Raw genomic sequence first — 7,343 nt, forward strand, 5'->3', positions numbered from 1 at the left:
GACCTTGAGCCTGCCTCCACTCTGTACCTCCTGGACTCTGAACTGGTTTTGACCTTTTGCCTGTCCACAACCATTTATCTTGCCTACCCCTTTAGATTTTTTTAATAAATATCAAAGACTCAAACCATCTGCCTCCCGTGTCTGCATTCTGGGTCTTGCCTTGTGCCTTATACAAGAACGTAAATACATGCACTAGTCTACAAGGTTCAAAAACTACTTTGTGTTGTTTAGTAAATGTTCTGTCGGGCTCTTAGTCATAATTGGCTATTACAATTATAAAGAAAAACAGGATAAAAAAACAAAACATTTAAATTACAAAAGAAACCAATCAATTTTAACTACAGAAAGAATGATTAATGTTAGCTTCCTCCTAAATTAGTTTCCCATAGAGTAGTAGACATGGTATTTCATTCTACATAGTCCTAATTGCCTATACAATTAAAAACCAGCAAGATGGAGTCAATTTAAGTTGTAGAAAGAATGATCAGCTCTACATTAACTTCATCTTTAAGGTAATTCCCAGACAGAGAAGAGGACATTGGTGTTTCGCATTCCTCATGTAAAGACAAAGGCGCCGTCCCAAATAGCATTATGGACCCTGGTCATAAAGTAGTGCACTATATAGGGAATCGGGTGCCATTTTAGGCACAGAAGAGATGAAAGTGTCATTTCTGATCTATTTAGCATTACGTGGTAAGTGATGCTGACGTTGTTAGATGTATAGTGATTGCTGAATTGTGTAGATGGTGTAGTGATGCTGATTGTGTTAGATGTGTAGTGATGCTGGTTGTCTGATGGTATAGTTGATGCGAGTTGTGTGTTAGATGGTGTGAGTGATGCTGAGGTTGTTAGATGAATGTAGTATGCTGAGGTTTGTTAGATGGTGTAGTGATGCTGAGGTTTGTTAGACGGTATAGTGATGCTGAGGTTTGTTAGATGGTATAGTAATGCCGAGGTTTGTTAGACGGTATAGTGATGCTGAGGTAGTTGTTAGATGGTGTAGTGATGCGTGAGTTTGTCTAGATTGTATAGTGATGTGCGGTTTTGTTAGAGTGTGTAGTGATGCTGAGTTGTGTGTTTAGATGCGTATAGGTAGTTGCTTGAGGTTTGTTAGGATGGTGTAGTGATGCTGAGGTTTGTTAGATGGTTTTATAGTGATGCTGAGTTTGTTAGATGGTGATGTAGCGATGCTGAGGTTTGTTAGATGGTATAGCGATGCTGGATGTGTTAAATCGTATAGTGATGCTGAGATTTGTTTAGATGGTATAGTGATGCTGAGTGTGGTTTAGGATGGTGTAGTGATGCTGAGGGTTGTTAGATGGTGTAGTGATGCTGAGTTGGTTAGGTGGTGTAGTGATGCTGAATTTGTTAGATGGTATAGTGATGCTGAGTTGTGTTAGGTGGTGTAGTGATGCTGAGATTTGTTAGATGAATAGTGAGCTGAGTTGTGTTAGATGGTGTAGTGATGCTGAGGTTGGTATAGTAATACTGAGGTTTGTTAGATGGTGTAGTGATGCTGAGGTTTGTTAGATGGTGTAGTGATGCTGAGGTTTGATAGATGGTGTAGTGATGCTGAGGTTTGTTGTATAGTGATGCTGAGGTTTGTTAGATGGTATAGTGATGCTGAGGTTTGTTAGATGGTATAGTGATGCTGAGTTGTGTTAGATGGCCATAGCGATGTCGAGTTTGTTAGATGTATAGTGATGCTGAGGTTTGTTAGATGGTGAAGTGATGCTGAGGTTTGTTAGATGGTGTAGTGATGCTGAGGTTTGTTAGACGGTGTATGATGCTGAGGTTGTTGGTATAGTGATGCTGAGGTTGTTAGATGGTGTAGTGATGCTGTGGTTTGTTAGATGGTGTAGTGATGCTGAGGTGTTGTTGATGGTATAGTGATGCTGAGTTGTGTTAGATGGTGTAGTGATGCTGAGGATTGTTGGTATAGGGATGCTGAGGTTTGTTGGCAAGTGATGCTGAGATTTGTTAGATGGTGTAGTGATGCTGAGGTTTGTTTGATGGTATAGTGATGCTGGTTGTGTTAGATGGTGTAGTGAGGCTGAGGTTTGTTGGTTATAGTGATGCTGAGGTTTGTTGGTATAGTGATGCCGAGGTTTGTTAGATGGTTAGTGATGCTGAGGTTGTAGATGGTGTAGTGATGTGAGGTTATTTGATGTATAGTGATGCTGAGTTGTGTTAGATGGTGTAGTGATGCTGAGGATTGTTGGTATAGGGATGCTGAGGTTTGTTGGCATAGTGATGCTGCGATTTGTTAGATGATGTAGTGATGCTGACGGTTGTTTGATGGTATAGTGATGCTGATTGTTGTGTTGGATGGTGATAGTGATGCTGAGGTTTGGTGGTATAGGGATGCCGAGGTTGTTAGATGGTTAGTGATGCTGAGGTTTGTTGGTTATAGTGATGCTGAGGTTTGTTAGGATTGATCTAGTGATGCTGAGGTTTGTTAGATGGCATAGTGATGCTGAGGTTTGTTAGATGGGTGTAGTGATGCTGAGGGTTGTGTTAGATGGCATAGTGATGCTGAGGTTGTTAGTTAGGTAGTGATGCGATGGTTTTTATAGTGATGCTGAGGTTTGTTAGATGGTATAGTGATGCTGAGTTGTGGTAGATGGTGTAGTGATGCGGAGATTTGTTAGATGGTATAGTGATGCTTGAAGTGTTATGGGAGTGATGTGAGGTTGGTATAGTAATACTGAGGTTTGTTAAATGTGTAGTGATGCTGAGATTTGTTAGATTGTGTAGTGATGCTGAGGTTTGTAGATGGTGTAGTGATGCTGAGGTTTGTTGGTATAGTGATGCTGAGGTTTGTTAGATGGTATAGTGATGCTGAGGTTTGTTAGATGGTGTAGTGATGCTGAGGTTTGTTAGATGGTATAGTTGATGCTGAGGTTTGTTAGATGGTATAGCGATGCTGAGGTTTGTTTAGATGGTATAGTGATGCTGAGGTTTGTTAGATGGTATAGGTGATGCTGAGGTGCCTGTAAAGGGAAGCAAAATCGTTTTCAACAATGGTCATTGCTGTTGAAAGGTCAGCTTTACCTTGTTTACAGCACACATATATATATACACACACACACACACACACACACACACAATGCAGTCGGACAGGCACACTCACACACGTTAAACGTTGAGCTCTAAATCATTAAGGGTCCGACAATGTTTAAGATTTTATTAAAATATTTTTTCTGTGTTGAAACCAAATTGAATGAAATAATTACATGTGGATCCAGTGGACACCAAAGTGTTGAACCGTAGGCTTGGTCTGTGTCCCAAATTGCACCCTGTTCAGGGGCCCTGGTCAAAAGTAGTACACTAATAGGGAATAGGATGGGATTTGGGATGCATATTGATTAGCGTTGTCTTCACACCGCCATTTATCACCCTCAAAAACAGCCGTATCAGGACTACCACTGAGGCTGGGGTAAGCAGACTGACTGCTGTGTGTGTTGTGTGTGGTGGTGTGTGTGTGTGTGGTTGTGTGTGTGTGTGTGTGCGTGTGTGTGTGTGTGGTGTGTGTGTGTGTGTGTGTGTGTGTGTGTGTGTGTGTGTGTGTGGCGTGTGCGTGCGTGCGTGTCTGTGTTTGTGCTCCAGTTCTGCTCTCTGCTGTTCCCACGAAAAACAAGCTAGCATCTACCACCTGCAATGATTCATCTGCTCTGCTATTCTATATATCTCTCTGTTCTCCATATCTCTCTCTTATCTATATCCCTCTGTACAGACAAAGAACAGCTCCACTGCCCAACTCACACGGTACGGTAATGCTAGCTGAATCATCTGGTTAACTGTAAAGGAAGCAAGTTGTGTTGCAAGTAGATCAATATTTTTCAGTAGCTTTCAAATCACCCTCATTACAAGAGGAGATCATTTTGTAGGGATAGTTTTTATGAAGAGTTTGTTGTCTTTCTGCAGATTGCAGAGCGTTCCGTCTCTTCAACTTCAAATTGTCCAATGCAGTGTTATTGTTGGTATTAAAGATAGACCTGCTGTTTGTTCTGGGTGAAGATCATAGGCACAGTGGTGGCATAATTCCACAACTAGTAATAGCGTTACTATAGTACTACAGTAGTATTGTGTATCCAAGAGAAGAGTTATAGGATCTCCCTGAACGGCATCTTCTATCCTTGTTACTGCCACGAAGGTACTTTGTAATCCATTGGCGTGTGATCAACAGTTATCTCTTACCCATGGCAATGTCCTATAATATCCTATGAAGCAAGACCCTTAAGGCTGCACCTAAATGACACCCTATTCCCTATAGTGCACTGCTTTTGACCATAGGGCCCATAGGGAAGAGGTGCCATTTGGGGGACACACCCTAGTAAATACGAACCTTACAGTAAACCCAGAGAGATATTGGGGGGCATTACATGGTAATGGAGAGGACCTCGTATTTCTCTTCATCAACTTTTAAATAATGCAAGGATCACATGAATACCCCCCCCCCCCCCCCTCCCATAATGGATATTGCATGCTCAGTTCCACTTTAAAAAATGTAGTGTGTGAAATGATGCATTGCTATGTGACAAAGTGATTTTTAAGAGAAGGTTGGACAGATGAGAGGGAAGGAGAGAGAGAGAGGTGGACAGATGAAGAGAGAGAGAGAGAGAGAGAGAGAGAAGAGAGAGAGAGAGGACAATGAAGAGAGATGGAAGGAGAGAGAGAGAGAGAAGGAGAGAGAGAGGGAAGGAGAGAGAGGGGACAGATGAAGAGAGTGCGAGGAGAGAGAGAGACAGATGAGAGAGAGGGAAGAGGGAGAGAGAGAGGAAAGAGAGAGAGAGGGGACAGATGAGAGAGAGAGGGAGATATGAAGAGAGAGGGAAGGAGAGAGAGAGAGAGAGGGAAGGAGAGAGAGAGAGAGGGAGGAGAAGAGAGAGAGGGAGAGGAAAGGAAAGAGAGAGGGGAACAGATAAAGAGAGAGAGGACAGATGAAGAGAGATAGAAGGAGAGAGGGAGGAAAGGAGCAAGAGAGAGGGACTGATGAAGAGAGAGAGGGACAGATTAAGAAACAGAGAGGGACAGACAAAGAGAGAGGGAAGGAGAGAGAGAGGAAAGGAGTTGAGAGAGAGGAAAGGAGAGAGAGAGGGGACAGATGAAAGAGAGAGTTGAAGCGAGAGAGGGACAGATGAAGAGAGAGGGAAGGAGAGAGGGGAAGAGCAGGAGGAGAGAGAGAGAGGGAGAGAGAGAGAGAGAGAGAGAGAGAGAGAGAGAGAGAGAGAGAGAGAGAGAGAGGAGAGGAGAGAGAGAGAGAGAGAGAGAGAGAGAGAGAGAGAGAGGAGAGGAGGAGAGAGCTCTCAATGACAAAGTATATGACATCAGCATACCCCCTCAACATTTAAAATTATTAAAGAGTATCTGCCAGACACAATATAAAGCTCCTCAATACTTTCATGAAGGAATCCCTATAGCAGCGTAAATGATTTTTATCCAACTACTGGAGAAGTTGTGTTGTACACTGAATAGTGAGTTAAAGGGGTTCAAACTAAGTGGAAATGTGCTATCTCTCTCTTTGACGGTCGAGCTAACGTGCGCTAATGTGATTAGCATGACATTGTAAGTAACAAGAACATTTCCCAGGACATAGACATATCTTATATTGGCAGAAAGGTTACAATCTTGTTAATCTAAGTTCACCATCCAATTTACAGTAGCTATTACAGTGAAAAAAMACCATGCTATTGTTTGAGGAGAGTGCACAAAAACAAAACACTTTCATCATGGCAACTGGTTTGATACATTCACCTCTGAAGGTAAATAATGTACATACACTCAGTAATCTTGCTCTGATTTGTCACTGTGTAACATTTAACAGAATGTGACTAGCAGAACAGGTGTTGTATGTGGAGGATGAGGGCTGCAGTAGATATCTCAGATAGGGGAGAGTGAGGCCTAAGAGGGTTTTATAAATAAGCATCAACCAGTGGATCTTACGACGTGTATACAGAGATGACTAGTTCACAGAGGAGTATAGAGTGCAGCGATGTGTCCTATAAGGAGCATTGGTAACAAATCTGATGGCCGAATGGTAAAGAACATCTAGCCACTCGAGAGCACACTTACCTGCCGATCTATAAATTACGTCTCTGTATTCTAGCAAYGGTAGGATGGTGATCTGAATCAGGGTTAGTTTGGCAGCTGGTGTGAAAGAGGAGCGATTACGATAGAGGAAACCAAGTCTAGATTTAACTTTAGCCTGCAGTTTTGAAAGCCAGTCTGTTGATTATTGACAAGTTTTTCCAACACTTTTGATAAACAGTTCAAAACAGAAATAGGCCTATAACAATTAGGATCAGCTTGATCTCTCCCTTTAAATAAAGGACAAACCGAGGCTGCCTTCCAAGCAATGCTCTGGAGGCTCAAGGCTCTGGAGCAACGAACCGCCCTTGCTGTCTCTGCCTGGCCGGTTCCCCTCTCTCCACTGGGATTCTCTGCCTCTAACCCTATTACAGGGGCTGAGTCACTGGCTTACTGGTGCTCTTTCATGCCGTCCCTAGGAGGGGTGCGTCACTTGAGTGGGTTGAGTTACTGATGTGATCTTCCTGTCTGGGTTGGCGCCCCCCCTTGGTTTGTGCTGTGGTGGAGATCTTTGTGGGCTATAAAATCCGCAACCAAGGCTTTCATTGTTGTTAAAAGTCTGGTGGTCACACGTAAAAGCTTTCTGATCACCAGAAAGTAACATTTATCAGCAGTTTCCAAATGTTAAAAATGTTTATTAAAACCAAGTTGGTAAATAGAGCGATCAGGTACAGTAGGATCGGTCTGTGGAAAAAATCCAGATATTCTTTCACTGTCTTTGAGAGACATTTAGAATTTGTATGTTGCGAGCAAAGCAAGCAGGTTCGCATAATTTTTATGAGAGACAAATCACTTTTATTGGCACAAGTGAAAGTGCCGTCGACAGAGGGATACAGGAGAATCATCTGAAAGGCTTTACACCACTTGTCATAAAACTCTCCCCCAATAGACAAAAGTGCTTTAAACTAGATGGTAACAGATTCAATGCAGGGGTCGGCTGCTGAGTCATTACTGGGTGGACCAGTTTGCAGTGGGTAATGTAGAGGTCAATGCGATCTCTGTGGTCAATTGAGGGAAGAGTGTAAATCAACTTGTTTGGTAACAGAGAGTCCATATCGCTTATAGAGGGAGAGTAGAAATCAGGCATGTTGCGCATTTCATGGGTATCCGTGTCCACGTCATCAGGGAGGAAGGCTAACATCTGTTTAATTTGCCAATGTCGATGTCTTAGTTTTTTTAAGTGCTAGGAGGTCCTCATAGCCTTGAGGGAAGGTTAAACGAGCTAATCAAGGCGACCTCCTCTTTCATGAGAA

The sequence above is a fragment of the Salvelinus sp. IW2-2015 genome, unplaced genomic scaffold (assembly GCF_002910315.2).
Source record: "Salvelinus sp. IW2-2015 unplaced genomic scaffold, ASM291031v2 Un_scaffold930, whole genome shotgun sequence".
Classification (NCBI taxonomy): domain Eukaryota; kingdom Metazoa; phylum Chordata; class Actinopteri; order Salmoniformes; family Salmonidae; genus Salvelinus; species Salvelinus sp. IW2-2015.